The following is a 9,504-nucleotide window of genomic DNA, read 5'->3' as shown; positions in this document are numbered from 1 at the left end:
AAACAAAACAAAAAAAACAGAACCAGCAATGAAGTTGTGCTGAAAGCTGCTATTGAAGCGGCCGGGGCTTCTGTAACACCTCAGCAGATCCACAGGCTCCATGCCAGGCTGCACTGATGCAGTCATTCATGCAAAAGAAGCCCAGATCAAGTACTGAAGGTATAATAATGTAGAGAACATGGACAAAGGTTTTAGTTGACGGTCAAGTGTGTATAAAAAATCTTCTTCTTTTTTTTCTTTTTTTTTGTGCAAAACATCCAAATTTTCTAGGAAAGTAAATAATTATGGCTGCAGTCAGATAAATAATCATAATTACACTATTTTATTGTCTTACAGACATGTTATATTTTAATGGATGTTATAGCTTATTGAGATGAACCCTCATGTAAGTATAGCTAAATTTATCACATTAGTAAAATATAGAATATAAATGTCTGTTCCTCCTCAGTTAAATGGCATTTGATGGTGTCATGTATTTATTTTACAATGAACCCACAAAAAAAGAGAGAAATCTCATTTTGTCAAAGATAAAAACACTGCAAATTTTTGCATATTGTATCTCTTTGCTATGTTCTGTTGTTGAGCTCTTTTCTCCTCTTGCAGAATAATACAATCTTGACATTGTTCTGCAGATCATTGTGCCCATTTGAAGAGTTGCTGCCGGGTGCCTCCTGATTTACTTCACAACAGGCCGAGTGATTGCATCGTTCACATGAGCATTGACAACAAATATCATTCAGACATGCAAAAGTCTCCACAATGCCATAACACCATGATTGGAAGCGAAAGATCTCATTTTGTATTCACCGCCGAGGCCTCAAGGAGGATCATTCACATGTAGATGTGTCCTTCTGGAAGTGCCTCGGATATACAATTTCCATTTAGATAAGGTGTATACACAAATAAAGAAAGGACATCGGGTTCTTCATTTGATTAACTAATCATAGTCTTTGTAATTCCACTCTGGGATCTTTAAGGGCAGTGCAGGGCCGCGCACCCTGATTAGCCAAGGCATGATTGCTCCAGCTACGGCAGAAATCAGTTCAAGTAACTCGGCTCCAAAAGACGACACAGTGGCGATGATTAAACAGGTCATAAAGCAGAGAGAGTTTCTGACCGCTTAATCCCTTTCCCCACTGTTTAAAGAGATAGCCAGAGAGTAGTCCCAGATCTACAATAACTGGACACCACAAGAATTGGAGTGGGAGGTGATTAGAGCCTTTTCAAAGCTCCCTGGAGTGTGGAGTCAGGTTGTTTGTGATTAGCCTGAACTTAAAGGTACATTGTGTCCTTATTGCCTCTTGCCGGACAGGGGAATTCATTATCCGATTCTTAAGATGAGAGGAAAAAATACACCCACGGGCCTCGGGGCAGATGAGGAATGGAATAATCCACACTAGCGTGGAGGATTCAGATTGGCTGCATGTTGAAAAACCAACAAAAACACTCCTCAAAGTACTTTAACCCTCTTCCCACTTCTTCGCCAGCCCTCTTCATGCACTGCTGTGGCGTCCCTGTGTCGTCTGAAGGCTGTATAGAAACTCTACAGCTCCTCTCCATGACTGATCTCTTTTGATAGGCCTCATTATGCAAACTGCTCCCAACTCCTGCCGCATAATTAGTGCTTAATTAATTTGAGTGAAATCTTTCATCTGTCTGTGTCCGGCCAGCTCCTTCCTTCCATTTACAACATGATATTAATTTCAGAGGGAGGGAGGAGTGGTAGCCCAGCATATGAAAAGGCTGATATAATTAATCAAGTACTGTATCTCTTCCCTTCATTTTTTTTCAGGAATAATAATAAGTGTGATGAGCAGAGTCTGATTAACCTTATTATGCTCCCTAATTAGGGTGATCATTTAATAATCAAGGAAGCAGCACAATTACAAGAGAATGCAAATTATGCCATCTAATGAAGGAGTGTGCCAATTTTTGGGAATTCTTTGTTTGGAAAATGTGGCATTCCCAACCAAATGTCAAGACAAGGTTCCCCTCTTTGAGTGCATGTGTTATAGCTGTATTTAAAAGGTCCAAATCCTTGCCGTGTGCATTTTTACAAATCTAGATATGTAAGGAGATAAGTGGACTATCTCTAAAAAACAGACTGCAAAAGAGAAACAAAAATTCAATGTTAGTGATCATGTACAATTAAAATGTTGCAGTGAACTGAACAGTCCTGGTTTCATAGACTTGAAGACTTGTTGCTAAAAGCTTTAAGTCAGAGTTCTGCAACCCGTGGCTTAGAGGCTACAAGTACCTCCTTAGGCCCCCTGTTTTGGCTCATGGTAATATCCTGGAAATACAACTTGTTTATAAGGACAATCAGAATGGATAGTTTTACAAGAGTTTTCATATAGATGGATGCAATTTCAAGAATCAAGAATCTTTATTGTCGTTATGCAGTATTAATTAAATTTTGGTGAGACGTCAGCTCTGAATGCACGCACAGCATATTGACACAAATCAAAAACACCCATAGAAAAATTAAAAAGGAGCATTCCCCAGAAATGCAAAAACACATTATAACAAAAAAAGCTGTATTTGAGGTTAAAGAGTACAACATAGGAGAAAGAATTATCAGAAGGGGAAACATACTGGCAATTATTAATAAATAATAACACACATTCAGATAACATTGACATGTTCAAGTTAGAAAGACGAGGAGCAACAGTCAGGCAATGTAAAAAAAACTGTGCAATATCCACTTTTCAGTAGTTTTGCATTTGACCAGGGTCCGTTTCAAAACTGGTAGCATGAGGCGATACCTGGACCTCACAGAGGTTGCACAGGCAGTCTAATTTCACCAGTACGGCACATCGATACGTGTCATTGTCAGGTTTGCTGTGTCTCCCAGCACAGTCTCAAGAGCATGGAGGAGGTTACAGGAGACAGGTAGTTACTCTAGGAGAGCTGCACAGGGCCATCAGAGGTCCTTAACCCATGAGCAGGACCAGTATCTGCTCCTTTGTGCATGAAGGAACAAGATACGATCAGTACGATCAGAGCCCCACAAAGTGACCTCCAGAGGGCCACTGGTGTGAATGTCTCTAACCAAACAGATACAAACAGAATTCATAAGGGTGGACATCCTCTAGGGAAGATCTAGTAGGCCCTGTGCTCAATGCCTGGCACCATGGAGCTTGACTGGTATTTGCCAGAGGACACCAGAATTGGCATATTTGGCAATGGCACCCTGGTCTTTTCACAGATGAGAGCAAGTTCATTCTGAGCTAATGTGACAAATGTGAAAGGGTCAAGAGAAGCTGTGGTGAACTATATGCTGCCTGCAGCACTGTTCAGCATGATCAGTTTGGTGATGGGTCAGCGTTGGTCTGGGGAACAATCTTCAATACTAAAGCACAGACCTGTACAGGATAAACAACTCATTGAAACCCTGATCTGGGAGGAGATACCCAAGGACAACATCCCTCATCTCATAAGGATCATGTCCCGCAATGTCAATCACGCATACAAGCACATGGGGGCCATATAAACCACTGAGTACCATTTTGAGGTGCTGCAACAAAGTTTCCACAAATTGGACAAGCATGCAGCATCACTCTTTTCGGTTTTAATTTCTCTCACTTTTCTAAGTGACTTTGGATTAAGCCTTCTGTGGGTGGATACATTTTCTTTTGATCTAATGATGTGTTTTCACAGTGTTTCTTTACTTTTTTGCAGTATATTTAAAAAAATCTATAACAGTTTTCTATATTTGCCTAAAACACAATGCATTGCAAAGGTATTTCTAACTTTTAAACTTTTTCACAATTTCTCACCTTTAATCTTTAAACTTCAAATTGTTGTATTAAATACATATCAAATAGCTCTTTTTAACTGATCAGAAAAGCAGCCAAGAGGCCCATTGTAACGCAGAAAGAGCTAAAGAGGTAAACAGTTCAGGTAGAAAAATCTGTCCCCAGGATATCAATTGACTCCATCCATCCATCCATCCATCCATCCATCCATCCATCCATCCATCCATCCATCCATCCATCCATCCATCCATCCATCCATCCATCCATCCATCCATCCATCCATCCATCCATCCATCTTCTTTGGCTTATCCGGGGTTGGGTTGCGGGGGTAGCAGCTTCAGTAGGGAGGCCCAGACGTCCCTCTCCCACAGCCACTTGGGCCACCTCCTCAGGTGGCTCCTCAGCAGAGAAACATAGTCCCTCCAGCGTGTCCTTGGTCTCCCTCTGGGTCTCCTCTCGGTGGGATGTGCCTGGAACACCTCACCAAGGAGGCATCCAGGAGGCATCCTAACCAGATGCCCTAGCCACCTCAATTAACTGCACTCTGTAAATCTGGCCTTTTTTGGAAAAGTGGCAAGAAGAAAGGCATTACGTTCATAACAAGACTCTTACAATTTGCCACAAAACATGCATGTAACACAGCAAACATATGAAATAAAATAGAAGAAGATAACTGAAACAGCATATGTGGTGGAAAAAAGCTTGCTAGTTTCAGCAAGACTTGAGGATGAGGTTTCACCTTCCAGTAAGACAACCCCCTTAAACATGTAGCCAGAGGTACAATGGAAGAGTTTTAGATCAGAGTACATGTGTTAGAATGGCCTAGACAAAGTCCGGAGAGTTAAAAATCCTTGGCAAGACTTGGAACTTTATGCAGAGCTTTAGCAATTTTCACAGAATATTGACAACAATGTAAAAAGTGTACATAGTATACATTAGACTTTTCTCTCTTTTATTTGTTTTATTCTTTCTGCAAAGTGCAGCATATAGAGTATAACAGGCATGATAAAAGTCAAACCATTGAAGTTGTATAAATATTTTGTGCATTGTTTAAAGAGCTTTAGGTTTAATAGCTGACTCCATGATATATAAGCATTTCCTATTCCCTAACACTATTGCCAATTGAAACAATTAAAGGTTGCTTAGAAAGAAATGGCTTGACAACAACACAAACTGCTTCAACATACTATAATTATTTTTAATTCATTCGGGGCATTTTTATAATTATGTCTGAAGTATTCTACTAATATATATATATATATATATATATATATATATATATATATATATATATATATATATATATATATATATATATATATAATGGGGGAAATTCTGTGGCTATGGGGAACATCCCAACAAGCTGGCGAGGACATCAGCACCATGGACAGCGGTCTGGCTACACAAGCACGTTTGGATGCTTTGTTTAACATATAACTTTATGAATAATTCAGGGGGCGGATAGTCGTGAATTCAACAGAGGTTTTCACATGGGCCTAATGCATCTTTAGATGAACAGATACTAGTCAACAGATAAAGGATAAGGCCCATTAGGTCTGCCAGAGTCCATCTTTCATGCTCCTCAATGATCCAGCTGCTGTCCACACTTTCATCACGATAATGGCAACCTCATATATGGAGCCCATGAGCAATGGGCTTGATTTCATTTCTCTTACCAGCCACAGAGAAACAGAAGATGGACCTTCTTTTTTGTTGTTTACTTCTGTGAGAAGTGTATTGACTACTAAGCAAATGCCTGTCAGTGACATCTTTTATATGCAGGCTGCTCTTGATCCAGTGTGCATGCCTCCTCCATGTCTTTGTATCTGGGAGGTGTGTAGTGTGTGTGTGTGTGTCTACATGAATGTACCTCAATTTGCTCCTCTTTACCCCCATAGTGCAGCTGTGCCTCGGAGAACTCTTGTGAAGTAATTGAATGAGCCGAGGCCGGGTGGGGAGAGGAGAGGGAGGAGGAGGGGAGGGGGACCTGTGGCAGTGAATGTGGTGCCCGCTGGCCTTATTATCCGTAATACGGCGGCCGCTCTGCCTGTGCTTTCTCATCCACTCATGAATACAGAAATGAATGTGATGGACGTCAGAGGTGAACGCGACGGGGGGAGATGGGCCAGAGCCTGTTTTAATCAGCTCCCAGATAGAACAATCACTTTATCCACCTCCACAGCTCAGAGGTGAATTAGCGTTTAACATTCCAGGGCATGCCTTCTGACAGGGGACTCCACCCCAAACAACCAATGGACTGCGGAGATTACTGAGAGACACTCTGCTGTTTCTGATGAGGAAATTAGGGCTAAACATGCCCCAGGGACTGAAGCGACTGATATGCCTGGTCTACAAAAAGATTTGTTTTTTTTTTCCCCCGTTTTTTTTTTTCCACTGCAGGCTCCTTAGAATAAATGATGATCTATTGTTGCCCCTTTGAAGCCTTTGTTCACATGAATGTGCACACACATTTTCCATATTCTGTTAGTCTAAAAAAGCTCTTCAGTTTATAGCTCAGATGTTGCTCATTTTGCAAAAGGCCACCTTCCATAAGAGCTTCACAATGCATTTACAAAATGTCCTTAAAGCTGGAAAAAACACATGTCCTTGTTTGCGAAGAGTGATCTGCATAATTGTCAAAAGTACCAACGACATCAGGGACATTCCCAGTCAAGTCAAGCCCGTGTGGTCCATTAGCCTTAAGCTCAGAGGTGTAGCACTTTGCAGAGCTTTTCACAGCAATCGGGTCTCATGGGCAACCTTCTAAAGTACACTTTAAAGTCTAGACAGTGACCTCTGTGTTGCTCTGATGGCCAAACAGGCAATTTTCCCATTGATCTTCTTTGGTGCCGCAGTTCTTCTCCAACTGCTCACAGCAAGACCCTTCACAACAGATGTCTTTTCTTTTGTTTACAGCTGGAGTTAGACTGTATTTTTTACTACTTTGGATTCCCTTAGTTTACCCACAGATGGCTTTCAATGCCCTAGGAGGAAAAAGGGAAAAAGTGGGATCTAAATTTCCACTTAAATGATGTGAACACGCTACAAAGATTAACTGAAGATGAAATGTGAAACCATCTTCTATTGAGATGTAAGCAAAAGATAAGCAAGAGCCTATTTTATTAAAGCAAATAAACTAGAATTTCTGCCTTTAATAAATCATTCATGCAAAAGTGTTGTTTTCCTAAAAATGACAGCAACAAGAAAAATCAGCGTCCATACTCTGTATGTATTCTCTGTTAACATTAAGAGACACTTCGGAATGATTGTTAAAATGTTCAGCTTGTTCAGGCCTCTTGACCGTTTCTTCCTCTTAGCTGATTCAAGTCCTCCAAATTCAGCAAGTCAGTTTAGATGGCTTGGCAAGTTGTTAGTTGAGCCATATTCTTTCGGTTTTCATGTGATGGTCTGAACAGTACTTTTTGACATGTTTAAAGCTTGGCATATTGTTTTATAACATAGCCGTGCTTTAAACTTTGCAGTTTGTTTACTGATGTTCTCTAACAAATTTCAAAAGTCTCCACAGAACAGCAGTGTTTATATTGAATTTCATACTGATTCTGAGGTCTCAGAGTAAATGGGGCTGAACACAAATATTTGGCACACTTTTTTTGTTCTTGTTGGTAAAACATTGTGAAGTCTGTGCATCATTGTCCTTCCACTTTACAAAAGAAATGCTGCTTTAAAGTGATTAATCTATAAAATCCCAATAAGATACATTAATGTTTGTGGCAGTAATGTGGCAAAATGTAAAATAAATAAATAAAAATAAAAAATCCTCCGGGGGCCTTGTACAAGGTTTTGTAAATGAACAAGTTATTAAAGAAGCTATATACTATCTTACAGTTATGTTAGTAAAAACAGATCTATTGATCAGAACTTGAGGCGGTAAACAGAATTTGACTGATTTTGTCTCCATGATCTTATTAGAGCAGTTGGGGTTGTTGTCCATGGGTGCAACAAGACTAATTGTGCTTTGAAACTATACTCAAAAACCAATCAGTTCATTAAACTCTGGCGCTTTTGTTGTATACTCCTATTGTTTCTCCTTAGCTGGTTCTTTTCTACTTCCAGATCTGGAGCGGACAAAGGCTGAAGCCGAGGCTGTGCTGCGTCCAACACCAGCGTGATTAAATCTGGATCCCTCGCTGGCTCTCTCCATGGTGCTGAAAGAGCCCTATATCAGATTACGAGCAGCCAGAATAGGACCTCAGATAATCCATTACAATAATTGATTGACGGAGCATTGAAAGTGGTCCTGTAGTGAGCACCAATTACAGTCATGTCCTGTTGCACTTTCAAATTGTCTCAGTTTGGCGCAGCCCATAGAGGCAATCACTCATGTGGGAAGCAAAGTGAGCTTCTGTAAGAACAGGCATCCCTATCACACTGAAAGTTAATGTTTAACAGAAACAACAGCACCGTGTTTGCAGAAATGTTTGTGTGGAAACCCTCAGTAACTGGAGGTGAGTTTTCCTGTTGTCCCCAAGATGAATTCTTCCTCCTGTAGGTGGTGCAATAAAGTAACTTTCTGCCCTCTGACAGTTCTGTATGTCCAACAACGTATAATCCTCCTTTTAAAAAAATAAATATACTTTTACATATGCACATTTCAATAAATTGGAACATGGTTGAAAACTTAATTTATTCTAGGAATTCAATTCAAAATGTGAAACTCAGAGTTAGATTAATATGTTTAAGACTTTTAAGTGTTTATTTGAGTTCATTTTGATAATTACGATCTACAGCTAATGGCAACTCAAAATTACCTTTCTAAGAATATGTGAATATTACAATATTGCATGAATGAAAACAAATTAATAAAGACATTTTGGCCTCCTAGAATGTCTTAATGTCATGTGGAGTATATGAACTTGATGCTTGGTGCCATTATATTTTTGGTTGACTGAGGCACTGGTGTGGGACTTGCTAAAACATAGTGGAGTGACACTGCAGATGCATTTATTGCCCAGAAAAATAACAACATGTGGAAACTGTACAGAGGATCTAGGGGCAGCTTGGTGTGTTCACCCTAGCTCTGGGACCTTGATTTTCCAACTGAACTTAAAAATGAGAAATAGTTCAACCCTTTGTCTCTTTATCCCAGGCCAGGCAGTCCAGAATTTTCTTTGGACTCAGGAGTCGTTTAACACAACGTGGCACTTTTATATCATGGATGTCTGTGTGTGACAGTCAACTACTTGTAACCCCCATCCCGCCCCACCCCTTCTAGCTTTACTTCACAGTTCTCTCTAGCTCACGGTGATGTTTTTCTACTACACATCTTTCTTCCACTAAACTTTCAGTAAATATGCTCGCACTTTAAAACAAACACTCTTCTTCGGTACTGACCTTTTGTGGCTGACCCTCCTTGTGGGGGCTTTCAATACCTGTTTGTTGGGCCACCATTATCTCGGCAGTCTTTCCCATGAGTCTTTTAGCTATAATGTGGTATTTATGCAGTATAAATTCGGGTTTTAAACGTGGCTTCACGTTTTATTCTAATTTATTGAGACAATGAATTCCGGGTTTTCATTAACTGGAAATCATCTTCTAAAGGAATAGAAAAAGAACGTTTGTAAATGTGTCACTGTCATTTTAATATACCAGTTTCACTTTTTTAATCGAATTACATAAATAAATCAACTTTTCAACAACAATTTACTGAAATGCACCTGGGTAACGCAGTTAATCATGCGCAAAACATAGAGTGAGAATGAAACGAGATAAAAAAAAATTAAACCAA

The sequence above is a fragment of the Fundulus heteroclitus genome, chromosome 19 (genome assembly GCF_011125445.2).
Source record: "Fundulus heteroclitus isolate FHET01 chromosome 19, MU-UCD_Fhet_4.1, whole genome shotgun sequence".
Classification (NCBI taxonomy): domain Eukaryota; kingdom Metazoa; phylum Chordata; class Actinopteri; order Cyprinodontiformes; family Fundulidae; genus Fundulus; species Fundulus heteroclitus.
This window is presented reverse-complemented; position numbering follows the sequence as displayed.